The sequence below is a fragment of the Rhincodon typus genome, chromosome 19 (genome assembly GCF_021869965.1).
Source record: "Rhincodon typus isolate 14 chromosome 19, sRhiTyp1.1, whole genome shotgun sequence".
Classification (NCBI taxonomy): domain Eukaryota; kingdom Metazoa; phylum Chordata; class Chondrichthyes; order Orectolobiformes; family Rhincodontidae; genus Rhincodon; species Rhincodon typus.
In genome coordinates, this window is record NC_063350.1 from 30,139,327 (window position 1) to 30,167,084 (window position 27,758).

The window sequence follows — 27,758 nt, forward strand, 5'->3', positions numbered from 1 at the left end:
TACAATTTAGAAATTCTTAATCTCCCAACAAAACTAAATGGGAGCACATATTAATTTTTTTCTCTGGTTCTTTATTACACTTAAAATATTCTGGAAATTTCTGCAATTTCTCTTCTCCCAGAATGCTAAGCGCTCCGGAAGTCAGCAAAACTTTGAAAGTAGACATTTCTTTTGAAGAAGAGAATTCTAATAGGAGTTTTTAGTTTAGGACTTCTGCTAACAAATCCAATGGCAGATTTTTAGCCACTTTCACCAAGGGAAGGAGTTTTTCCTAGAATCCTGACTTCTAGAAATTATTTGATTTCCATTCTGAATGTTAAACCCACATTGAATAGAGATTGGTCAAGAACACAAAGGAAGAACAATATATCCTTGGTTCCTTTACAACCAATTTTACGCACAGGCAGGATCCCAAAATATGACTGTGACACTCAAAACAATCCTCAAATCACCTAAGGTGATATTGAAATTCATAACAGAGAAACTGCAACAAAAAGGAACTTCTAGAAAGTTGGCTCCATTGGTGCTGCTGTGCCTCAGAGAAGGTCTTCTGTAGAAGCCAACAGCCCTCAAATCCATTCACATACTTGGATAATCTGTTGTTCTTTCAATATCTTTAGTGCTCCTTTACATCTTTGTTCTGCTGATATGAACATATTGCTCATGTCTGTACTTGCAGTCTGAAAGTTTAAGATGCTTCAAAGTTAAAGGCTATTTCGGACCTTCACATCATCTGTAAGGATAATTGAATTTTTGAGATAGGTCTCAGGTCTCAGATCAATATATCAAGTATTCTACAAATATCCTGAAGAATTTCCTTAGGAAATCATAATCTGTTCAAGCATTACACTCTTACATGCTTTTGAAATGTCTTCTTATTTTGAGTAAGGAATATGGGAAATTGATTCATACCTCTGCTTCTGTTTCAGATTCTCATTCTCCATGTTAGCAAAGATAAGGAGTTTTCGAGGCTGAGAGGGAAAAGGTGCAGTCAGACAGAGCAATACTGATAGGAGAGTCAACTGTGTGGGGGACAAACAGGAGATTCTGCGGCCGCATAAGAGACACCAATGTTCTAGGATACAGAAACTACAGGTGTGACAGAAGTACAAGTAAGCGAGGAGGGGGAGTTGCCCCTTTGATAAGGGAGTACATAATAACAGCGCGTAGAGAGGATATACTTAAGGGGTCATCCAATGAGCCATATAGTTAGAATTTAGAAACAAGAAGGGGATGGTCACTTTGTTGGGACTGTATTATAGATCCCCAAATACCCAGCAGGCACTAGAGGAGCAGATGGGTAGAAAGATTGCAGATACCTGTCGGAATAATAGAGTAGTATTGGTTGGAGATTTTAATTTCCCCTGTATTGACTTAGCCACTCAGAGTGTAAAAAGCCAGGAAAGGATGGAATTTATCAAATGTGTCCAAGAAAGTTGTCCTAAATCAATATGAAGAGAGCCCTACTTAGGAGGGTGCAACACTGGACCTCCTCTTAGGAAACAAGGTCAGGCAAGTGACTGAAGTGTCAGTCAGAAAGTACTTTGTGTCCAGTGACCGTAACTCTCTTAGTTTTAACATAGTTATGGAAAAAGATAGGACAGGTCCACAGGTGCTAAACTGGAGCAGGGCCAATTTTGGGACTGTTAGGCAGGATATAGCAGAAGTCCATTGGATGAGTCTGTTTGAAGGAAAAGGAATGACTGGCAAATGGAAAGCTTTTAAAAGTGTGATATCAAGAGTCCAAGGACAATATGTCCCTGTTAGGGTGAAGGGAAAAGCTGGAAGGTTTAGGGATCCCTGCCTGACAAGGGATGTTCAGACTCTGGTCAGCAAAAAGAAGGCGGCATACATTGGGTTTAAACTGTGGGGCTCAAGTGAATCCCTAGATGATTATGAAAAGTGTAGAAGCACACTTAAGAGCAAAAAGAGGGTATGAGATGGATCTGGCAGATAAGGCTAAAGACAATCCGAAGAAGTTCCATAGCTATATTAAGAGTAAAAGGATGATTCACTTAAATATCAGCATGACTGTCTTATGTGTGGAGCCACAGAAGATGGGGAGATTTTTAAGGAATATTTCACCTCGGTGTTTACTGAGGACAGAATCATGAATGCTAAGGAAATAAGGGAAACAAGTGGGGATATTTTGAACTGCATACTTATTACCAGAGAGGAGGTGTTTGCAGCCTTAAAGTGCATTAAGGTGGATAAATCCCCTGGGCCTGATCAAGTCCATCCCCAGATGTTATGGGAGGCTAAGGAAGAAATTGCAGAGGGCTTTGCAGAGATTTTTGCTTCATCTTTAGCCACTGGTGAAGTTCCGGAAGACTGGAGGGTGGCTAATGTTGTTTCATTGTTTTAAAAAGGTAGCAAAGATAAGCCAGGGAACTACAGGACAGTGAGTCTGACATCAGTGGTAGGCAAGTTATTGGAGAGGATACTGAGGGACCGGATCAACCAACATTTGGATAGTCAAGGTCTGATTAGGGATAGTCAGCATGGATTTGTGTGTGGGATCTCATGTCTGACAAATCTTTTAGAGATTTTTTGAAGAGGTAGCCAAGAGGAATAGATGACGGTAGGGCAGTGGATGTTGTCTATATGGATTTCAGTAAGGCCTTTGACAAGGTCCCATGCGGCAGCCTAGTCATGAAGGCTAAGTCGCATGGGATCCAGGGAGAGCTAGCTAATTGGATTCAAAATTGGCTCGATGGTAGGAAGCAGAGGGTGATGGTTGAAGGTTGTTTCTCGGACTGGAGACCTGTGACTAGTGGTGTGCCGCAGGGGTCGGTGCTGGGACCTTTGTTATTGTTATTTACATAAATGATCTGGATGTGAATGTACAAGACAGGATGAGTAAGTTTGTAGATGATACAAAATTAGGAGGTATTGTTGATAGTGAGGAAGGTTATCAAAAATTATAGAGAGATCTTGATCAGATGGGGGAGTGGGCTGAAGATTGGTAAATGCAATTCAATACAGATAACTGTGAGATGTTGCACTTTGGAAAGTCTAACCAAGGTAGGACTTATGCAGTAAATGGTAAGGTCCTGAGGAGTGTTGTGGAACAGGGGAACCTAGTTCATTGACCAAGTACACAGTTCATTGAAATTGGCATCACAGGTAGACAGGGTGGTGAAGAAGGCATTTAGCATGCTGGCCTTCATTAGTCGAGGCATTGAGTATAGGAGTTGAGACGTTATGTTCCAGTTGTATAAATCATTGGTGAGGCCGCACTTGGAGTATTGTGTACAGTTTTGGTCACCCTGCTATGGGAAAGACATAGTTAAACTGGAAAGCATGCAAAGAAGATTAACGAGGATGTTGCCAGGACTATTAGGCCTGAGTTATAGGGAGAGGTTGGCCAGGATAGGACTTTATTCCCTTGTAACATAGGAGATTGAGATGTGTCCTTATTGAGGTGTATAAAATCATGAGGGGCATAGATAGGATGAATGTATGTGGTCTTCTTCCCACGGATGGGGAATTGAAAAGTGGAGGGCATAGATTTAAGGTGAGAGGGAAAGAATTAAGAATGACCTGAGGGGTAACTTTTTCCACACAGAGAGTGGTGTGTATATGGAATGGGCGGCCAGAGAAAGTGGTTGAGGCAGGTACAATAGCAACGTTTTAAAAACATATGGATAGGTACATGGATGGGAACTATTTAGAAGGACATGGACCAAATGCGGGCAATTAGAACTAGCTGAGTGGGCACCATGATCAGCATGGAACAGTTTGGGCCGAAGGACCTGTTTCCATGCTGTATTACTCTATGACTCTATGACACTAAGTCATAATTGGCTGGCTTTTAGAAAAATAAAGATTAAGAAACAATATCAAAAATACTAGGTTCTAGTCTCAGCATCAACTCCTGTAATTAACTGTATTAAAAAAAAGGGAACTATTCTTTCATGCAAGGGAACCGAAGTGAAAAATATTTTGGCAAGTCATGTCCTTAGAGCAGAGGGACCACAAATTTGTCACTTCTTTGCCGTAGTGAAAGGGCATACTGAAAAATGCACAGATATTTTTTACAATTCTTTGCCAAGGAAATGTAATCTGAAAGTTTGAATTTTGTAATTCACATAGTTAACTCCCATTGACATTTAAATTGATTATTTTAAGTAACTGATTCTTTGATGATTAATTTTGTCACATTGATACAATGTTTTAATTTAATGAACTTTAGCCTGTGCTCACTTGGAAAACCATAGTGGTGCATATGTTAAATTCAGACTATTTCTTAACAGTGTAATTTATCCAAGATAACATATTAAAGTTTCATGGGGAGTTCCCAGAAATGTTCAAAGCTGTAAAAAAATTGGACTTTTAATGTATTTTTCAATTCAGAACTTTGACAACAGCAAAGCAGACAACAAAAAAAACTCATTCAATTGCTACACAGCAGAGCTTGCAAGCACATATTATTAATAATTTGACAGAAGCACTTACTTTACACTTTAAAGATGCATCTGACATTTAAAGGACAACATAAAAAAATCAGCTTGGCGTTTTACAATTGATTTATTTCCTACATTTATATTTAATGGTTGAAAGTTCCTCAACAGAGGCTGAGTCAAATCTTTCAGACCTGAAATGTATTACAAATATAAACCATCTATTACACCATTTTTATAAACACATTACCTTATCTTAATAAAATTTTAAGTTATAAAATAATTTTGACAGGTATTGTGAAATGTCAGGTGAATAAACACACATTTGCAAATTGAAAACATCAGTCATGCCTGTATGTGACAATTACAAAGGAACGAGACTTATCAAAGTAAAGCAAATCTATACCTACCCTCAAGGACAAAACAAAGGAGTGTTGCGGACAGAGTTGAAAAAATTAGAAACCTAAAGTCTAAAGGTCTGTTCTTATCACATGTACTGACGCATAGATCAGGTTATACTTCAGACTTCACAGAAATGCCACGGTAGAGACAACAGAAGGAGCCTTCCATAGAATAGTGTGTATATTTACATAAGAGCTCAAAGTGATGCTGCAAACTACACCTTTAAAATCAAATTCTACGTTGATGTATTCCACCTGCAAATACTTGAAACATTTTTATCAGTCAGCTTTGCCCATTAGATACTACGTATTTGGGCTGAATTTTATGAAGGCGGCAGGGGCCCCTCCACTGTGACCAAAAGTGTGTGGGGATAGTGGGCACCCCACTGATGAACAGTAGAATGCAGGTCCATGTTTCATTGGTGATGATCAATGGAGTGACTGACACTGATATTCCCACCCCTATTATGGACAATGGCCTGCCTTCAAACACTGCCGGCCCTGTCAGGGAAGCTGCATTTGTAGGATGAAGGTACATCAGTGGCTGTACGCTCTCAGCATCAGATAAGTAGGATAAAGTTGCTGTCAGTCATGCAGGTCCCAACAAGCTAGAGGAAAGATGTCATCGAGCACATGGTGCCATTGCTGTAGCAATAGCTATTATGGTAATTGGGCCCTTCTGTGTTTCGAGGAAAGTGCATAAATGATAGGCTGCCTGCCTTCTGAATCTTGCTGGGATGCCACCAGGGTTTATCTGGCAGATTGTCCATGTGGTGACAGTCCCACCCACCCACCAGCCCACCAGCCCACCAGCCCCTAATAAAACACCAAGAAGCAGAAAGATACCTTTCAATGGTCATGACATGATGGCAGAAAAATGTTGGATCACTGCTACTTTCTTGCATCTTTTACCCAGGCTTCCCACCTCACAGCCTGGCTACTAAAATTCAGCCCTGTCATTTACATGTTTGAATGCAACTAAATGCATCTCATTTACATTATTTACAGTTACTCAAGTGATATCAAAGATTAATATGCTCATAATATATAAAGCAACAGTGAGAAAGAAATATCAGTAATCCTTCTTTTCCTGATTGCATTCCAATTTTCCCAAACATTATGTCCCCTTCTCCTGATTGCCACTCCCCCAGCCTGATCATCATTTCCCAGTCGCAATTGCATTGCCTCCCTTCCCCAGTCACTGCTCACCACCCCCTCTGCCCTGTTGCTGTCTGCCACTCATCTGAATGCCATGCCCCCACTCAATGTTGCTCTTCCCCATTCAAACTTATCAACTAGTAGCAGAAATAGACTACTCAGATCCTCAAGCCTACTCTTTACCATTTGATAAGATGTTGATTGATTTGATTGTTCCATCAACTCCACTTTCCCACCTACACATAACACCCCATTATTCCTTTTTAAATCAAGAAACTATCCACCTACTTAAAAATATTTCATGACCCTGCCTTCAGAGCTCTCTGAGGAAGAACTTTCCACAGACTCACAACCCTCTGAGAAAAAACATTCTTTTAATCTCTGTCATACATGTAAATTGCATTATTTTAAAATTATGTCACCTGGTTCTACTCTCTCCCACAAAGAAAATCTTGCTTTCAGAATCCACCTTCTCCAGTCCCCTCAGGATCTTACATGTCTCAGTAAGACCATCTCTCATTCTTCTAAACTTGAATAGATACAAGTTCAACCTGTCCAAAATTTCTTCATAAGATAACTTGTTCATCCTCAAAGTATCAGTCAAATGAGCCTTCTCTTAACTGTTCTGAATGCAATTGTGCCCTTTTTAAAACAAGGACACTCAAACTACAGACAGTGCTCCAGATGTGGTCTCACTAATGCCCTGTGCAACTGTAGCAAAAAATATATATTTTTATATTACATCCCTTTGCAATAAACACCAACACTCTCATTGCCTTCTTAATCACTTGCTTAACTGCATTGTCATGTTTTGCAATTCATGTATCAGGATTCCTCCAGCCCAAATCCAATCACAAACCCTCTACACCATCCCAATTGCTAACTACCCACCATGTAACACCCCACTATCCTTTCAGTCCTTTCAAATGACTACCACCTTCTCTCAAATTTAAAGAGACCTGATGTCCAAAAAAAAAAGTTGGAATTGGATCCATTAGGGTCATTCCTTTCTCTGAATTCATTCCAGACTTAACCAGTTTCAGTCCAAATCTTTCATTTACCAAGTTGCACTTTTTCACCTTAAGTATACTTAAAATAACTTCTGTTCCAACAGAATACAACAGCATACCTGAGTTAGTTGTCCTATTTCTCCGGCTCTGATGAATGAGATTATAGTTCATCTCAAGAATGCTGGAATTGTGCCAAAGCTGCCAATTTTTGTAGAAACACAGCTTGAACAGGACAAAAGATGATTTACAACCACTTGCTTAAATTCCAATTAATTAAATAAATTCTCCAGCGAATTGTCTGAGATAACATATACGCTAATTACAAAATGAATAGTCTTTTGAAGCTCTGATACACGAGCTTAATTTATACTTCTCTCTTGCTCAATTAGCATTCCCCCTACATGTCAAACCTTTGTTCTCTCCAACATTGAAATTGAAATTTCTGGTCAATAATTACAAATGTGTTTTCTAAAAGATTCAGCACTCAACACAGTAGATTTATCTAATTCATGTAATTTCTCAATAATCAACATTTAAAATCGCAACAAAATAATACTGTATTCACAAAATCCCTATCAATATTCACTTTTGAAATTATTATATATTGTTGTACTGTCTGTAATTTGAATTAATTAGCCAGGAACCAATCTTGCTGTTGCAAATGTTCTGATCAGGGCTGCACTGGATGTGTGAACTATAAAAAGGGAATGGCCTATAGCAATCTTCTTACCCAGCAACATGGCAAGCTGTATCATACACAAGGAATCTAATCTTCCAAGTGTAAAGTGTGATTATTTCTAACAAATGGGATTGAGAAGATATAGTAGAAACCTTCTTCAAAATTAAGGACAAATATTTCTAGAAGTACTCATTAAGTCCATCAGTATTTGCAAATTGTCAAACATTTGGCCCTTGCAAGTTCCTCTGGTTTATTACGAGAAGGTTGCATCCTGCTAGGCTTATGCCCTCTGCTGGGGCAGGCACATCAGCCTGCAGTTAATTTAGCAAGTTGACTACCTATTTCTGCCATGCAAGTAGTCACTGCCCAGTGACATTGACCCGTTCCTGTGAAGAATCTCTGTGGTAGAATCTATCAGTTTGCTGACCTGATGCCACCTTCTGTGAGGTTTCTCTCAGTCCTACCTTCAATCCACTCCTGTGGGACTAGGAAGATTCTGTCCAATAAGTATCCCCTTCTTGGTTCAGTCCCTCTTTCTTATATCTAATTGTAAGGTGTTCTGAATATTTTCTTCATATTAAAAGTGTTTGGTTGCAGTTGGAGTTATATCTAAATCAGAGATCATTGGATAACTCCTAAGGGAAATACAAAAGATGAACTTGGGTTGGTTTGAATTTGGGAAGTGGATAGGTTTAATTATTACGTCAGTATCGAAGGAACGTAACTCTTGCAGCTAGCCTATATTATTTGTAATCTGGTTGTGCCACCTTATGAGAAATCTGGAAAAGGTTCGCTGTTTGAGTGATATCATTCTTTTGTGGATGGGAAAAGCCCACTGAAATGTTGAAATGTAAAAAGGAATTTATAACCATTACAGTTAAGGTTTATAGAACATGTGTTATGTAAAGAAACAAATTATGATATTATCACTGTAAAAAAAAATTGTTTGCTTTTGGTTTGAGACTTTAAGGAAACAGAATCTTAATTGGGTTGGCACTGAATCAAACCAGTTTGTCATAATCCCTTTCCTAAAGCAATCTGTTTGGGAGATGTAGACCAAATAACTAAATCAATGTGTTGTGTTTTCTTGTGGAGGTGACTAAAATACATAGATGCAGTAACAACATTTATTTTGCAGCAATATGCTCCCATCCATGAATGAGACCTACAACAAATAGGAGGAGAAATTTGCTTTCATTTTTAATTGTTGCCCTTCATTTTCTTACTGTTGTTTGTTCTATCCAATGAGTCACTGCTCCTGGTTTGAATGTACTCAGTTAACTAAGATAGTTAGCAGTTCCTGCTGCATGTCCATGCCAATCATACTTCAACCAAACATCTTTCTCATAATGTATAAATAATATCCTTTCTGAAGTTGATTTTCTTGCTTTTCAGTCCTGATGAATGCAAGGTGAAAAGTTTCAACTTCTTGTCTCCTTTTAGCAATGCTTAAGGTCTGTACGAACAAGCAATCATGAAGAAAATAATTTGTTGTAATGGTGATATTGACCTTGGATATATTGATGTATTATCATCTGATGATGAATTTACACCAAATGTTTCTGGCAAACTGGTCAGAATGCATCCACCTAAGTTGGGAGTTCCAGATATACAGTGACTTTTATTATCCTAAAGTGAGGTAAGCAGTTGAATATGTTGGAGAATTCTCACAGACAGCAAAGCAGAACACCAGTGCAGAACACCACTTGTCATGGATCTCCAGCCGGAAAAGCACCTTTCCACCACTACCCTCTGCCTGCTATGGGCAAGCCAATTATGAATCAATGCAGTCAAGTCACCTTGGATCCTATGCATCTTAATCTTCTGGATCACCCTACCATGAGGGACCTTGTTGAAAGCCTTACTAAAATCCATGTAGACAACATCCGCTGCTGAACCCTCATCGATTACCTTTTTCACCTTCTCAAAAAGTTCAATTTAGTTAATGAGACATGACCTGCCCTGTACAAAGCCATGTTGACTGTCCCTAATAAGGTCACGCTTTTCCAAATGCGTGTAAATTCTACCCCTAAGAATTCTCTCTGTTAGCTTCCCAAACACGAATATGAGACTCACTAGTCTATAGTTTCCTGGATTATTCCTACTTCCTTTCTTGAATAGAGGAATGACATCAGCTTCTCACCAGTCCTCCCGGACCTCTCTAGTGGCTAGTGAGGATATAAAGATCTTGGTCAAGGCCCCAGCAATCTCCTTACTTGCCTCTCTCAATAACCTTGAGTAGACAATATCGGGACCTGGGGACTTATCTACCTTAATGCCCTTCAAGAGACCCAACACCACATCTTTCTTTATTTCAAAATGCCCTAGAATATTAGCATGCTCCATACAAATCTCACTGTACTCCATATCCTTCTCCTGGGTGAATACCGATGCGAAGTACTCATTTAGGATCTCACCCATAACCTTACAACCATAACTCTGAGCCTATGTTTTAAGTCACAGTCTTCTATCATCAATTATTTTTAGTTCCAAAATATTTATTTAAAGTTTGTTTTTATACTCGTTCATGGGATGTGGGCATTGCTGGCTTGGCTAGCATATATTGCCCATCACTAATCGTCCAGAGAGCAGTTAAGAGTCAACCACGTTGCTGTGGGTCTGGAGTCATGTAGGGCTGACTAGGTAAGGACAACAGAATTCCTTCCGTAAAGGATATCAGTGAACTAGATTAGTTTTCCTCCTTCAACTACAGAAGCGTTTATCCTCAATTTCCATTGACTTCAATTTTTCTCTGATTTCCAGATGCCTCAGTTCATCAACCTCTGCCTCTCACATCACTTTGAGAATTCAACTCTTTTCTTCATTTTTGGACCAAGCTCCACTGAGGTCTAAACCGTCATCCATATCTATCCTCCCTTTAATGTAGGCAATAGGTTTGATCTAAAATTATTTGCAGACATTCCATACAAAGACATGTTGCACCATTCTCATGTTGGCATTTGCTCTCTGTAATTTCCCCTTCTGCTTCATCATGAGGAAATGGTAAGTGAGGAAGGGATTGGATTCATTTAATAATATTATGTAGGAATTCCTGGAAGCTAAAGCCTTTCAACAAATTACATTTACAGATGTCTTTGGAGAACAAGGAGAGAGTGTTCTCATGTCTTTCATACTCACTTTCAAATGTGCTTCCCTTGTATTTAAACCTTGTGTATTGTCTAAAGGCTGTAAGACTTATTGCCATTTGAATTGGTTATTTGATTAAATACACATTTTAAAAACTGAGCATTTTCATCAATCATTTAGAAAATCAGACATTGCTAGAGTGCTTCATCTGATAACGAGAAACTAAGTTTTATTCTTAATTTTAAAATGCATAACATTTGTGCTATGTATTGCTAGAAATGTGAATTGATAACAGCGCAGACACAATAATAAATAATCAGACCCAATGGTCTGCCCCTTTTACACATGAAACAAAGGGATTAAGAAAGAAATAAAGCATATCATGTTGAAGGAAATAGGATATATTACAGTCAGTTTGAAGTAGAATGCAAGAAGAGAATTGTTTATCAGGAAGAGAATTAGGAGGCAGTAAAGAACAGAACAGGAAGAAGAAAATCAAAATTAACATAAAAAAAGTTTAGGAAAAATTTACAACCTTTCTGATTCCACAGTTTGTTGCTAACACTCTAGACCACCAAGGTTGAGTTTTATTTCAAGGCCATAAATCATGATTGAAATAACTCCACAGAGGCCAGTATCCCATCACCAAGTCACCCTTTATTTACACGAGCATAGTACTTGGCATGTCCAGCTTCCTCAGAGCTAGCTGTCAGAGTGAACAGAACCTCTGACACTCCTGTTTATATCTGTCAGCCAGGGCTCTCTGATTGGACCAGATTAACAGCCCCAATCAGGGAGCTCATATTCTATGAGGTCTACCTGGCTGACATTGTTACAGTCACTACAATGATATTAACAGAATACGTACGGCATGAATTATCAGGCCTAAAATGGCTGTGGTAGGGTTGAATCACATTTATGCTATTAATTCAGCAATTGCATAACTCACATGTAATTTCAATCACGGGATTCACAGTGAGGCTGCAATGATTTGGAATTTTCCATCTAACAGCAGAGCAGCACAAATCATCAAGCAACTTGTGTAGAATCCAAACTCACACAGCTTATATCTTTTGCACAAATTGTTGAAATTTTTTGATTAAACTCATGGTGGCAATAATGGTGAGTTTGCCATTATTATTTCAGCAATTTCTGGGCTAATATTTATTGAGCCTTGATGCAAAGTGTACCTTGGAACCGTATTAAAAAAGCCCATGATGACCATAGATTTTGTTGGGCAAGTGGAGCTATTACAACTTCTTCAGTGAGAGTTTCTTAGGAGCAGTGCAGAAGTACCAGAAGTATGGCACAGGGAGCCAATGGTGTAATGCTAATGTCATTGTGCAAGTAATCCAGAACCTCAGGGGACATGTGTTTGAATCCCATCGTGGCAAATGGTGAATTTGAATTCAATATCAAAAAACTTAGCCTAATGGTGACTGTGTAACCATTGTCAATTGTCATAAAAGCCGATATAGTTCAGGAATGTCCATTTGGGAAAGAAACCTAACATCCTTACCTGGACTGGCCTCACCTGATGATTCCAAGCATATAGAAATGTGGTTGACTTTTAACTGACCACTGAAATAAGTAAGTCACTCAGTTGTATCAAACCAGCACGAAGTGTAAAGAATGAATGAAGCTAATGGATGATCTAAATACCGGAAACAGCAACAATAAAAACAATTCTGTCAACCCTGCAAAGTCCTCTTTATCGACATGTAGAGGCTTGTGCTAAAATTGGGAGAGCTTTCTCACAGACTAGTCAAGCAAATGCCTGACATAGTCATACTCACCAATCATACCTGGCAGACAAGACCATTACTATCCTGTCCCACCAGCAGGATAGGCACAAGCGGGGGCAGCAGATGGTAAATGGGAGATAGCTGTTTTGGCAGATTTCAACAGTAACTCCAGAACTCAGGATGGCTCATGGCATCAGGTCAAACATGGGCACAGAAACTGTTGTTTAGCACCTACCATCCACACTTGGCTGATGAAATAGTATTCCTCCATGTTGAACACCACTTGGAAGAATCGCTGAGAGTGGCAAGGGCAATGTACTCTGGGTGGGAGACTTTATGTACATAGCCTGGAAACAACATTGTTGACTGAGCCAGCCATGAATCACAGAATCACAGAACTGTTATGGTGCTGAAGGAGGCCATTCAGTCCATCATACTTGGCACTGGTTCTATTACTTAATGCCAATCTCCTGCCTTTGCCTCAATTGAACCTGCCTCAACCTCATTTTCAGAGAGTGCACTCCATACCCAACTACTTGCTGAGTGAAAACTTTTTTTTCTCACAATCACCCTTCTTTCATTGCATATCACTTTAAATCCATACCCTCTCCTTCTTTATTTTGCGAGTGGGAACAGCTTCTCCTTATCAAGTCTATCCAACCTGTTCATGATTTTGAAAACATCTACCAAATCTCTCGTCAGCCTTCTGTCCACAGAGAATAATCCCAAGCTCTTCAATCTATCCTCTAAACTGAAGTTTCTAAATCCTGGAAGGATTCTTAAAAATTACTTCTGCACTTTCTCCAATGCATTCATAAAATCATTCACAGAATGGCATAGCTTCTAGATTGGATCTTAACAGGTGGTGAGTGAAAAATCTGCTTGATCTCATCCCCACCAATCCACCTAATGTGTCCATCCATGACAGTACTGGTAGGAGTGATCATAACATCGTTCTTGAGGAGACAAAGGCCTGTCTTCACTCTATGGAAACTCACCATTGTGTTGTGAGGCACTACCACTATGCGAAATTGGATAGACTTTGAACAGATCTAGCAAGTCAAAACTGGGCAACCATGAAGTGCTTGGGTTGTCAGCACCAGCAATATTGTATACATTCACAATCTGTAACATCATGGTCTGGAATACCATTTGACTCCTCAGATACTGAAGCAGTTTGTGTCCAATTGCAGCAAGATCTGAACAATTTCCAGGTTTGGGATGACATGTAGCAAGTAACGTTATACCACATAAGGGCCAGGCAATGTCCGTTTCCCACAAGAGAGAATCTAACCCTCATCCTTTGACATTCAATGGCATTACCATTGCTTAATTGCCCACTGTTGTGGGGATTACCATTGATCAGAACTGAACTGGACTAGCAATATAAGTACTGTGCTACAAGGGCAGGTCAGAGGCTAGGATTCCTGTAATGAGTAATTCAACTCTTGTCTCCTTAAAGCCTGTCTACCAGCTTCAAGGCACAAGTCAAGATTGCTTGGACGGGTGTAGTTCCAATGACATCCAAAAAGCTCAACACCATCCAGGACAAAGCCGCCCACTTGACTGGCACCACATCCATAAGCATCCATTCCCTCCATCACCGGCGTTCAGTAGCAGCGGTGTGTACCATCTACAAAGTGCACTGCAGAAATTCACCATGTTTTTAGCCAGCACTTCCCAAATCCATTGCCACTACTATCTAAAAGGACAAGGGTAACAGATACATGAGAATAGCACAACCTGAAAATTTCCCTCCAAGCCACTCACCATTCTGACTTTGAAATATATCGATATTCTTTTGGGTCAAAATCCTGGAACTCCCACCCTAGCGACACTGGAGGTGTACCTATACGAAATGGACTGCAGTGATTCAAGAATGCAGCTCAGCACCATGCTCTCAAGAGCAACTAGAAATGGGCAATGAGTGCTGGCCCAGATGGCAATGCCCACATCCCCTGAATGAATAAAAAAAGGAAAAATATATACTGTACTCTACCATTTTGATCAACCCAGGGAGATCAACCCTGAGTGCAGGAGGGCATGCTAGGAGCAACATCAGCCATAACTAAAAATTAGTGTCAATCTAGTAAAACTACAACACAGAAAAACTTGCATGCCAAACAGCAGAAGCAGAATGCAATGGACAGGCTTAAACAATCCCACAATCAATGGATCATAGACTCTGCCATCCTGTCACATCTCATCATGAAGGGTCGTGAAGAATTAAATAACTAACTGGAGGTGGAGCCTCTACAAATATCCACATCCTCAATGATGGCATATTCTAGCACATCAAAGCAACAGACAAAGCTAGATTACTTAAATCAATCTTCAGTAAGAAGTGCCAAGTGGATGATCCATCTCAGCCTCAGCCTCCTCATGAGGTCGCCAATATTACAGACAACAAATAACTCAATTCACTCCACATGAGATCAAGAAACAGCTGAAGACAATGGATACTGCAAAGGTTATGGGCTCTGACAACATTCCAGTAACAGTACTGAAGCCATATTCTCCAGAATTAAATGCAATCCTAGCCAAGTTGTTCCAGTATAGTTGCCTCAATGACATTACCCAACAATTTAGAAAAGTGTGAGGTGTGTCTTGTACATAAAAAGCAGGACAAATCCAACCTTGCCAAGTTACTGCCCTATTAGTCTATTCTTGATCATCAGCAAGCAGCTCACTGCCACTCAGTTTGCTTTCCTCCAGGGCCACATGGCTCCTGACTTCATTACAGCCTTGGATCAATCCTGGAACTGAACTAGTCTGTATCCGTATGTAGCAAAACCTGGACAACATCCAGGTTTTGGGATAATAAGCATTAAGTAAATTTTGTGCCAAACAAGTGACAGGCAATGACCATGTCCAACAAGAGACAATCCAACTATTGCCCCTTGACATTAAATGGCATGACTATCACTGATTCCCAGCTATCAATATCCTGGGTGTTACCAAAAAATGACAAATAGCCATATAAAAAGTATAGCTACAGGAGCAGATCAGAGGCCAGGAATTCTCTGACAAGTAACTGACTCCCGGTCTCGCCACTGACTGCCCACACTCTAGAAAGCACAAGTCAGGAATGCAGTTGAATAGTCTCTGCTAGGCTGAATAGTTTCACCTCAAGTAATACTCAAGAACCTTGACACTAACCACTTGATTGGCACTCCATCCGACATTTTCAACATTCATTCCCTTCATCACCAACACATAGTGGCAGCTGTGTATACCATCTACAAAATAATTTGCAATAATTCACCAAGGCTCCTCTGACAGCATCTTCCAAACCCATAACCTCTACCATCTAGAAGGACAAGGGCACCACCTGCATGTTCCCCTCTAACCCACACACCATGCTGGTTTGGAATTATATCATTGCTCATTCACTGTCATTAGTCAAAATCCAGGAACTCCCTTCCTAACAACACATGGGTTTCCCTATACTCTAAAGGTTGCAGAAGGCAACTCACTACCACCTTCTACTGGGCAGTTAGGGATGGACAATAGAAGCTGGCTTGCAGAGTGATGCCAACATGCCATGAATGCATAAAAGCAGACTACAGAAGTCTTTCTTAGCATAACTTCCTGGAATTTCTGCATCAAGATATTGGTACATTGGACTCACATGCCCAGGTCAGTGGATCATTAAATGCTCTTGAACTTTTCCGAAAGGAAGTCAGCAAATTCCAGACCAATAAGGTTTAAAGCCTTAAGACGTACTTTAAATTGACATAAATTATAAATGTTCCATCTGCACTTGTTTGGATGGTTGGCACGTTAGCAACAGTTCCACATTGCATATTTAGTGAGGCAAAAGATTAAAAGGAATTTGCCTGAGTCCAGATGTCTGGTTGTCATTGTGGTTCACTGCCAAAAAAGACAAACAGACACATAGAAAGAGCACATAAAATACATGAAAGGAATTGCATTTTATTGACTTAAAGCATCTAAATTACAGCTGGGGTAACAGGTAAACAACACAGCTTTTTGAAGAAATTGCATCATCAACCTTTACCAACCGAATGAGAATGTTAACTGGCTAGTGATAATCCATTTGCCTTGTAAAACTGGTGGAATACCTTATCGTAAAGCTGCAAAATAATCACAAGCTAATAACTTCATTTTAGTGAAACTGGAAAAGGTTCTGAGCAAAGATTTTATCACATGTTTTGGCTCTTTGTAACCTGCTTGCAACAGACACTTTTGCATGATTCCTCAGAACTCTGAATCTTCAGTTTACTTGGTTTGTGCTCATTCATCTTATTCATTATGGCATGGCGCAGTATTTGAGTAATGAAAAGAAATGAATATTTAACCATTTTTAGTTTGTATTTCTTCTTAAGTGTTGTAATTTTAATCTTATCATCATAGAGACCACCAATGATATGTATCTGAGTAGTTTAATGTTTGTCCCATTGGCCAATTGTGTCAAGTAACTTATTCAAATATTCAAAATAAATTCAGAGTGGCTTTACCCCAGGAACAGCTGAAAACAAATAACCGTTCTGCCTGTTACAGCAAGCAATTACTGCAGGAGGAATTCCTGTTCCTAAATTTCTTTGCTAAGCTATCTGAGCTCTGGTCCAGCCAGACAATTTTCTTATTTGTGTGCAATATATCCTTTCTTTGTTATTGCAATTACTGGGTTTTAGTTTATGATGGATAATTCATAGCTACAATTATGCATTATTATCCCACTTCCCATATGTTAGCTATACCATTTTTCTAATCATTGTCCGTGTCTCCAACTATCTGACTATAATAATTAGCAGAACTGCCCAATATGTGAAATTCATAATAGTTTTTACTATAGAATCCAAGAATGATATGTAATATCAGCACACTCCCATTTAGATATCGACATTGCATGTCTAATATTGGGTTGTGGATTTCCTCCATCTCAAATTCAGAAAAGCAAAGTTATTGTTCAGATTTCCTTATTACACTCTGCTCTTTTGAATTTACTTAATGGACTAATGGCTTGTTTCTACATTAGAACATTCTATAATGTTAATATGCCAGCCAGAAACATTTACATACACCTTTCAGGGATAGGAAATATAACTGGTAGCAAAAGAAAGATTTGGATGTTCCAGTATGCAGGTCTCTAAAAATTCATGACCAAATATTGTAAAGAAACAGCTAAATATAATTTGGTGCTATGGTATTTTTACAGGGCAATCCCTTACAAACGGAGCACACTATTATTTTCAAACCTTGGATAGATCTCAGTTAGAGTACATTGTGCAATTCTGGTTTTTTCACATGGTGGGTAATATTGCTTGCAAGTTCAACTTTTCAAATTTCTGCAGAAGCAACAACAGTATATGGCATTTCACAGATTTGTCAACAGCAAATGTCAGCCACCAGCAGCAGCAGAAGTGTACTTAATCACAATCTGTAACATTGTGGTCTGACATATCCCACACTCTACCATTACTATCAAGACAGGAGATCAGCCCTAGTTCAATGAAGGGTGCAAGAGGGCATGCCAGAAGTTGCACCAGGCATACCTAAAAATGAGATGCCAACCTGATGAAGTTACAATTCTCGACAACTTGTATGCCAAACAGTGGAAGTAACATGCAACAGACAGAGCTAAACAATCCCACAACCAGTGAATCAGGAATAGCACCCCAAGGACTGCAGTGGTCCAAGCACTTGGTTCATCACCACCTTCTCCACAGCAATTATCAATGGATGATAAACATCAGTCAAGCCGGTGATTCCCACAGCCCATGAGGTGATTAAGAAAAATGGTTGACAGATGTGGGATAGGCTGCAAAACTGAAAACTGTGGCTGTGCCTGCACGTCCATTGCCAACATGCTTTTTCCGCCAATGCACGGGCAAAGGAGAGGCATCCAGTAGTCTGTTGGTCCTTGAGTCAATTGAGGCCCTTAAGTGGCTCATTTTACCAGTGGTGTAAGGGATCCATGCCACATGACAAGGGTATTGGCCCAAACCTGACCTGTTAGCCTTTTAATGGATTGATGTTATGGGGGAAGGCTGTGCTATATCTTTGGGTACCCTGTGCCCAAATGAAGCTTCCCCCACCTTCATACTACTGCCCTTCATTTTCTCTCACACTTCACTGGAGCCTTCCAGCATGGCCCCAGGAAAACACCTTCTTATCTGGCACCAGAGCTCTTCTTTGTTAGGGACTGCCTGCAGTCTCAGCAGTAGCCACTGTTTGTGGTAGTGCCAATGGGACCAGAGAGCTGCTAACCATATCGTTGGCTGACAGCTTTAGGAGCTATGACTTCCTCCCAGCACGGGGCTGAAGTCTCACCCTGAGCCAATTAACGGCCCATCAGCAATAAAAATTGGTTTGGGTGATGAAGCTAAATGGAAAGGGGAATCATCAACAAATTTTCAGCCAAGGTACAGGGCCACCATGACCATGTAAAACTCTGATCCTTGTGTGAGATGCCTCATCAAAGGCTTAATAAAATTTCAGGCAGGCAATATATAATGAATTCTTCCCATCCATCATCTGTCTTTAACAATAAAATGTCAACCTTGTTCAGCAGAACTTGTTTTCACAGATGCCATATTGTGAATGGCTAATGGGCCCTTCCCTTTTGTAGTGACCATTGAAGTTATTTCATATAATTCATTCTTTTATTTCTAGCATTTTACGATTTTGGATATCAGACTGGTAGGCCCATAACTCGCTAAATCTGATTTGTTTCCTTTTTGAAAAAAGCAATTATATGAACTAGCTTCCAGTCTAAGGGAACCTCTGACTCTATCAAAACCCCATTGAAGAGCAAATGTCTCATAAGCACCTGGACCACCTCCTTGATCACTCTCAGTTGAATATTAAAACTAAAACTAAAACCGGCACAATTTGGAGGTTTCTTAGTGTATTCAAGATGACTTCATTACCTATTTTAATATACTGGTAATGCTGCATATCCCTCATTTGGAATGTAATCATCATCTAAGGAAATGTAGGCTGATGCAAAGTCATTATTGAGGAGTGCTGTCATAACCTAAGAATCAGTTTGAATCTGTCCTCAGCATCCTTTAGTGGGCCTTTACAGTCTATAATGATCTTTTGATTTCTGAAGTAGCTAAAAATATTTTGTTGTCAATGCCACAACTGTGAGCCGTAGAGTTACATTACACAGAAATTGAACCCTTTGGTTCAACTCATCCGCACCAACCAGACATCCCAATCTGACCTAGTCCTATTTGTCAGCATTTTGTCCATATCCCTCTAAACCCTTCCTATTCATGTACCCATCCAGATGGCTTTGAATGTTGCCTTTTCCCAGCAATGTCTTGGCTAATCTTCTAGATGCTTTTGTTTTCCAAATTTGTATATATGTCTCCATTGTTTTTCTGTGAGTTAAATGCCTTCAGTGTGTCTAGAAAACCTTCCATTTCAATCAAGTTATCTTTGGTAGCTTCCACATTAAATGGAGTGATTTTGTTTTTAACATGTAGCTCTCTTTCAACCATGAGACATACATGGCTACAATTTGTTGAGAATAGTTTTAAACTGAAACCATTTGTTCTCAGCATCCAATTTCCTTTATAACAGGAGCTAACTTTTGCCAGATCTTCAGCCATTTTTTTTTCAGAGTTAGCCTTCTTAAAATTAAGAACCAGCATTAGACTGACATTAGGCATGGATTGGTTAGTAAGTTTAAACCTAATGGTACCATTATTCTGGAACACAAAGACAATTTCACCACAAAATGTTTGAAAGGTAGAATTCTCTGCCACAAGCAAATATTGAAGAAGAGTTGATTAATTGTTTTGAAAAGAAATGAGATAGCTGCTTGAAAAAGAATAATATTAAGCAGCATTGAGAACAAGCAGAAAATAAGACTAGAATAGGAAGTTCATTCAGACAAAAATACTGAACCAGATTGGGTAGCTCAAATGACCTCTTTCTATAATGTTCCGCAATTCTGTGATTCTTTTCTTAACACTATCAAGAGAATACAGCCCCTGTTCTTGTAACATTTCCAAGAAACTGAATATTCTTCACTGGTATAGTTCTGTTATCTCCTGCATTGCGCTTTCTACAGGGCCAATGTAGCCCATTTCACTGAGGTGCGCATTACTGCATATTACTCTGACCTGAATACTCAGAAAACCAAAATAATTAATGGTTTATTTAAGGGTGTCGAGTCAACTTTTCTCCTTCAATCAATATTTAACTAAAATATGAATGAATCACAGTTCTTATTGTGAGAATAATGTTTCCTCAGTGTATGGAAATAAATAAACAGCAATTTGCCAGAGGTATAAATGAGCCGAAGATCTGGCCCCTTCATTTAAGTTGAGTCTTTCTAAATTCTTTTTTAGTCATTTTAGTTTTCATTATTTTTAGTATATTTTTTATTTACTACATGACTGATTTTTTTTGTACTTCACAATGATAGTTCTAACAGTCTTTTGTTAACTACAGAGTCCACAACTGAATTATATTGAATTTAAAGTGTTACACTACACCTGATATGCCTGCTTGGTTACTTACTGGGCTAGAGAAATTAATACATTAACTGAAACCTTGGACTGCACACAGAAGCACTAAACGTATGGCACAAGGAATTGTATCGTCACATCATTTTGTTTTACATCAGTCCTGCATTTCAGAATAGTTGCTCTGGACTCACCATATAAATACTGTGGCTACAAGAGCAGATCAGAGGCTAGCAATTCTGCAGTGAGAAACTCATCTTCTGACTCCCCAAAATCTGACCAACATCTGCAAAGTACAAGATCTTAGTGTGATTGAATGATCCCCACTAGCCTAAATAAGTGCAGCTGCAACAACATTCAAGAAGCTGGACAATATCTAGGACAAAGCAGACAGCTTGATTGGCACCATTTCCACATTCACTCCCCCCATTACTGACTCTCAGTAGCAGCAGAGTGTGCCATCCACAAGATGCACTAGAGAAATTCACTAATACTCCTTAGGCAGCACCTTCCAAACCCACAACCACTACCATTCAGAAGAACATGGACAGCAGCAGCATACATGGGAACATAACCACCTAAGTTCCCTGCCAAGCCTCTCACCAAAGTTGTTCCTTCATTATCACTGGGTCAAAATCCTGGAACTTCTTTCTTAATGGTATTGTTGGTCTACCTACACCATGGATTGCAACAGTTCAAGAAGACAGCTCTTTACCCCTTCTCAAGGACAACTAGGGGTGCACAATAAATGCTGGTCCAGTCAGCGTTGACCACATCCCTTGAATTAGTTAAAACAAAAAATGGTCCCTTCTGGTCTTTGTCTGACTCCATATAAGACATAACTGCATTGGCTTTCTTCCAATCCCCCCATTCTGAATTTAAGCAAAATAACGAGTTAGGTGAAGAGGGATATTCAAATATTAAATCAAATACTTTTTCTTCATTGTTATTAGCAACAGCTTTGCAACATAATCTATTGCTGAAAAAGTTGCATTTTGTTGAAGCTTTTCATCCTGCATTCAAAATATCTGACAAACTGTGTCTTTTTTCCAACACAACTCAAGTTTTGTATCACTGAATGACTAAATTTAACCAATTTAAACAGAGAATTTCAGGGGCACATTCTGTAGAACTCTAATCCAACATATCTCAAACTGAAAGCATTTCAAGAATACAAACAATTCTAATTAATAAGCCGAATAACACATTGGGGTCTTCCAAATGCAGTGGTAGTGTCCCTACCTTTGGGTCAGATGGTCTGTGTTCAAGTCCCACCTGCCATATTGGTGTGTCATAACATTTCTGGGCAGGTCAATTTAAAAAAAAAACAGTTTTATGAAGTACACCTTTACTGTTTAAAATGTGAACTCATATAAATTTATCCCAATGAACAGTAGGATCAAGAATAAGACAAAGGCATAAAATAATGAAATAAAAAATAAGATAGTGGTTCCTTGTCAGGAAAGGTAATTGTACAGGCAGTGCTGTAAATGCACCAAGCCAGATATCATTTTCATGCCAGCTGAAATGATAAATCTTAACAGGCTTTCACAGTACTAAATTTGTCAGTGCTACATGATGAAAGAAAATGATAGCTTAGATCTTTCAAAGGAATGGTAATGTACACTAAGTACAAAGTAAACAGTGCCAATGGCAATAAATACATTGCACAAAACTATCAACCTTAAATAAATTTATATCCGGAGTAAAGCTGGCAACTAGTGACACTTAGCTTTTATTATGATAAAGTACCATTATTAAATAAAAGCTTTCAGTTTATCATATGATTTAGAAAGGACACTTCAAAGTGATTGGATGTGTGCCTGAGCCACACATTTTTAGGGGTTTTGTTAACAGTTAAATGTTTGTAATTGGTCCAAAAGGTCAAGCAAACTGACCCTGCTATCCACATTGTGTGTTTTTGGGATTTCCAAAGATGTTTACAAAGTCCCAACAATAAAATTGTAAAGGTTCATTGTAATCTCCATTCTCCAACCAAGAATGAAAATAAGCCTTAAATTACTGCCTCCCAACAGCAAAACAGAAGGGTTTTCTTGCACTGGGGCAAATGCTCAATGTATCAGACAACTGTCTGGGAAAGTGGAAAAAGTAGCCATTGCATATAGTCCAGATATAAGTGCAACCCAATTGAATCTAGCAGTAACAACAGTATAAAAACATTCATGCCATCCCAGATAGCATCTGATTCTACATTGCTCTGATCATCATTGACGCTTCTTGTAATTATTGACAGAAAATGTTCCACTATTTGCTTCTCACTGATGATCCAAATCTGATACAATGTTGGGGCAAACACCATAACTATTCAGTATACCTTCATTAGTGCATACTAAAGCTTGCCTCTAGATGTAATCAAACAATTAAAATGCACCTTCAGCAATTTGGGCTTAGAGGTTGAGATTCTGAAGGATGCCATGAATAAAATTTGAAGTGAGTGTCCCATGTCTCCTAGCAGACACTTTCTAAGAATGCTTGCAAGTTTGGGGAGATCAGGGAGCTCGGATCACCGCAAGACAAAAATGGTACAGCTACCAAGAATTTGGTATCCATCTTTTTGTGGATACAGACCAGATGCGAGTTGATAGGGTTGAAGCCATATAGTTGGGGTTGGGCATCATAAATACTCCTGATTGATCCAGGATGAGTAAATCAATACATGTGCAGTCAATGACTTGTGGGAAGTGAGTCAAAGGTGCAAACTTGTACAATTGCTCATTTTAACAGGCATCATTGCGGGTGAAATTCACAGAATTGCCAGCCACGATTCTGATGAATAAACTTTTGGCTATCACCAGAATACAGAATCAAACTCACCACTGGTAGTGTCTTCTAGAAGTGTTTCCTCTGTTGCTTCCACCCTGTTGTCCAGCTTCAATTTGGTAAACAGCAGGTTGCTACTACCACTGCGGATGTTAGTCGTATTGTCAACTCATCCAGTACAACAACCAAAGTGCCACCCATCCTGATTCTCAAGGTGTAGAGGTAAACTTTTGGCAAAAGTATAGTGAACTATCCTTTGCACTATTAGGTCAGGAAGCAGCTGTGAGTACTGAATATTTATTGCAGATTTTCCATGAGTTTTAATCAACTCCTTCCAGCTGCTGTTGTTTTCTTGCTTTGGTTTCAATGGCATATTTCAGGAAGCCCTCAAAGTCATTGAATGTACAACTGAATTTAAAATTATGCTGAAAAAAATCTGTTCTAATTGAGTTAATATATTAATAGGCAATCTACCTTTTTCAAGGATGTTGCGCACAAATAGTCCAGCTTGCTCCAGTTAAACATAGAATCGCAATTTTGTTGGTTTTAACTTCCAGATCCAGGTCCTCCAATCTGAAACAAAAAAGTCCACTTGTTTCTGGCATCACACAACATATCTTTGTTATTTATGTTGCACTTTGAATAATTCAAAAAGCAATTGAACACACTTTGGGCTGGAACAACTGACATAGATCATGTTGATTTTAATTTCAAGAAATTGATAACTTGCATGACCTGTCCAAAGAGGTAAATCTGATTTTATAGCTTTTAGTGTAGAATCCATAAATCTGTCAAGAAATTAAGTCTTTCAGCTGCTATAAAAGCATGGGATTTAATGTTTGTTTTGCAACAGCCATTAAAATCCTTACAAGAATGTGTTTCTAGAGAGTCTTTGATGCTGGGAATCACTTTCATTAAATTAAACCACTAACAACTAGAAATTGTTCCATCACAAGCCTGTTACAAAGAAGTTCTTGTTCTGTAGGCACTTCAGCAGATTTCCGATTTGTATTCATGGTTTTGCCCATGTACATTAAGCGAAGAACTGTAACCATGGAGAATTTAAACAGAAATCAGCAAAAACACTTGATTCTGAATATCCTTTTGTCATCCTCTTAGAAAAATTATTTTAAAACTTCCTTCCCCTTCCCTCCTAATAGTGTTGACTCATTGATAGATTATGGTCTCACATATGCCATTCCTCCTCCTGTGGTGTGAGCATTGGAATGTGCAGCTGATATTCAACTATGTCAGGCTTCACTGATGAGAAGGAATACTAGCTGATTATTCTGCCATTAAACAAGGAGAATGGACCAATTATATTACTTGTACTGCCATTACAGTTTAATGTGTTAATTCAGCACAGTTGAGGATAGAATCTGAGGTTTCCTGAATTGGAAACTCAGACGCTCATTGGATGAGTTCATTATGTTATTAACCCCAGTCTCAACATTAATTCACACCCAAAATTGTTGCCGAACGTTGCCACTTGAAAAACAAGTACAAAACTGACTGGAGTTTCCCTCTGAATCTGAAACCAGAGGTCCCAAAGTCTTTAAACTAATCCCCAGGAGCGAAGTTATTTAAACAAGATATAACCTCGTGACCTACATCAGCACAACGCAGTGAAGCAATATTACAGAGTAGAGCAAATGGAAGAGTGGCACAATTCAAAATAGATGGGAGAAAGCAATAGGGTATTAATGTTTGTATCAAAAAGCACGTTATAGTAAAAGAACAAAGTATTTCATACCAAAATACAGTATCTCAAAAAGGTTGTTCACTCTTATTTTCTGAAGGGCAAGTCAATTTGCTATTCAACACCACCAATATATTTTAAACAGCACAAATAGCCAGATAGACAATGAGCTTTACAGAGATATTAGTTTGAGGACACAATGGGTTGATTCTATAGGGACGGATGATGGGTCAGTTCTGTCCGTCCAATGGCATTGGCAAAACAGTTGACCAATTTTCAAGGCCAAATCTCACCCAAGTAAAGCAGAGAAGCTACCCACGATAATCGCCCTGCTTTTAGGCAGCTCATCATTCGAGAAGGGTATAGAAAGTGAGCCTGCTGTCTTCGTAAGGCGGTATCCTAAATGGGGAGGTGTACTTTTCAACAGGGGTCAGTGGGCAGAATGTTAGAGGGACAACAGGCAAATGAAATCAGCCAGGGCTCCTTGCTCTGTCAAAATGGCCTTGAAAAATGCTCATGAAGTACATTGGCAAAACAAAAGACGTGTCTTTCCTTCACAAATATATTGGGTCCTCAGTAAATTAGAAAGCAATGGGATTGAAGCTCTAATGAGGAATGTCAACATTCCGCTATACTTTCAGCAAAGTCTGTGCAGAACTGTTTTGTACTTGTTCTAATTAGTTATAGATAATTTATGGATGAAGTTTAGTATAGAAATTAGAAAAGAACTGGAGAAAAGAGGCTGGACAGGTGAACAGTGACCTAGCTGCTCTACAGGAAGATGTTTAATTACTTAATGAGGACTTCATATCTCTCCTAAAGATAGGAGCAATAGCAAGTCAACAGTCTTTTCTAAAGGCATATCACCTAGTTTTATTTTTCTCAGAACAATAGACCAAATCAGTAACATGGTTAGCATGCATACTACAGTGAGGTCTGCACACAGGTGAGCTGGAACCAGTGCAGATGGAAGTGACAGCCCAGCAAACAGTTCTTTAGAAGAAAAGTGTGTCACAGATTTGCTGAAGGGCAGCTACTGTACCATTACTATCCCAGACATAAAATACTTTCAGTGCACAAAAGGACAATTGTGGTTCAGTGGTCAGCACTGTTGCTTCACAGTGCCAGAGACCCAGATTCGATATCTGCTTCCCGTCTGTGTGGAGTTTGCATATTCTCCGTGTGTCAGCGTGAGTTTCCTCCCAAAACCCAAAGATGGCCGTGTGAAATCACCCTGCAGTGTCCAGGGTTGTGAAGCTACGGGGGTTAGCTATGGTAAATGTGAAGTTACAGGGATAGGGTGGGATGCTCTTTACAGGGTCAGTGCAGAGTCGATGGGCCAAGTGGCCTCTATCTGTACAGTAGAGATTCTAATTGTTAAAAATATCAGGCAACCTGTTAGGTCTCTATTACAACATGAAAGAGATGGTGGAGGAGTGGGTTCCTGGCACTCCTGCTCAGACCCTGGTTTAAATGCTTTTGGATGGCACAGGACGACAATTTTTCGCTTGAGGCTTTCATCAGAATCAGGCATGTGCCTCATTTGCCACCAAAATGAGCAGTGCTAAAATTGAAAATGGAACTGCTTTTTCACTTTATTCCCATTCACCAAGAACAGTTAAAATTTCTTGCTTGACTGCAGCCTTTCAATAAGCTACTCAGTGTCGATAAAAGCCTAGCTCCAGCATTCAGCGTGTCCCTTAACTAAATTCCATAATCTATGTATTTTTTTAGGGCGTGTGTCCAAAGATGCGCAGGTGGATTGGCCATGCTAAATTGTCCCATAGTGTGCCTAGGGATGTGCAGGTTAGATGGATTAGCCATGAGAAATGCAGGGTTACAGGGATAGGGTAAGGGTATGTGTCTGGGTGGGATGTTCTTTGGAGGGTCAGTGTGGACTCAATGAGCTGAATGGCCTGCTTCCATAACAAAGGGATTCTACAATTCTGACAACCCAGAAATGACTTTTCCAAATACATTGATTTTGTCACTTTAGATCTTAGGGAATAGCCATTCTGTAATAATTGAGATTGGTGAGTTGCTGAATTCTCGACACATTTTGCAAATTAGTTCAGTTGTGACAGTTTGAAAAATGAGATCTGTGCAGCATTTTATAATTGCTCATTCAATGCTATCTACTAGAATGCAATAAATTTCAAATTGAATTTTAGAAGAGACAGATTAGTCAGAAGACCTGTTGAAAGAAGGAAGTAAGCATTACACAAATTACATTTTATGTTTATCTTTGGAAAAGAACAGAATTATGAATTACACTCACCTTCTTCATTTATGTAAAAGTGATAAATGTGTTTAGCAAGCCACTGGGAGTCGAGTTTCAACTTGCCACC

At 39.2% G+C, this 27,758-nt stretch overlaps 1 long non-coding RNA gene across 1 annotated transcript; it reads right to left on the reverse strand.

Annotated features, from left to right (window-relative positions):
- LOC125485444 lies at window positions 1-27,758 on the reverse strand. The gene is made up of 4 exons (XR_007264172.1): window positions 27,689-27,758; window positions 24,186-24,284; window positions 913-971; window positions 1-733 (listed from the first exon to the last, which is right to left on the reverse strand). It is a non-coding gene; the product is annotated as an uncharacterized LOC125485444 (long non-coding RNA).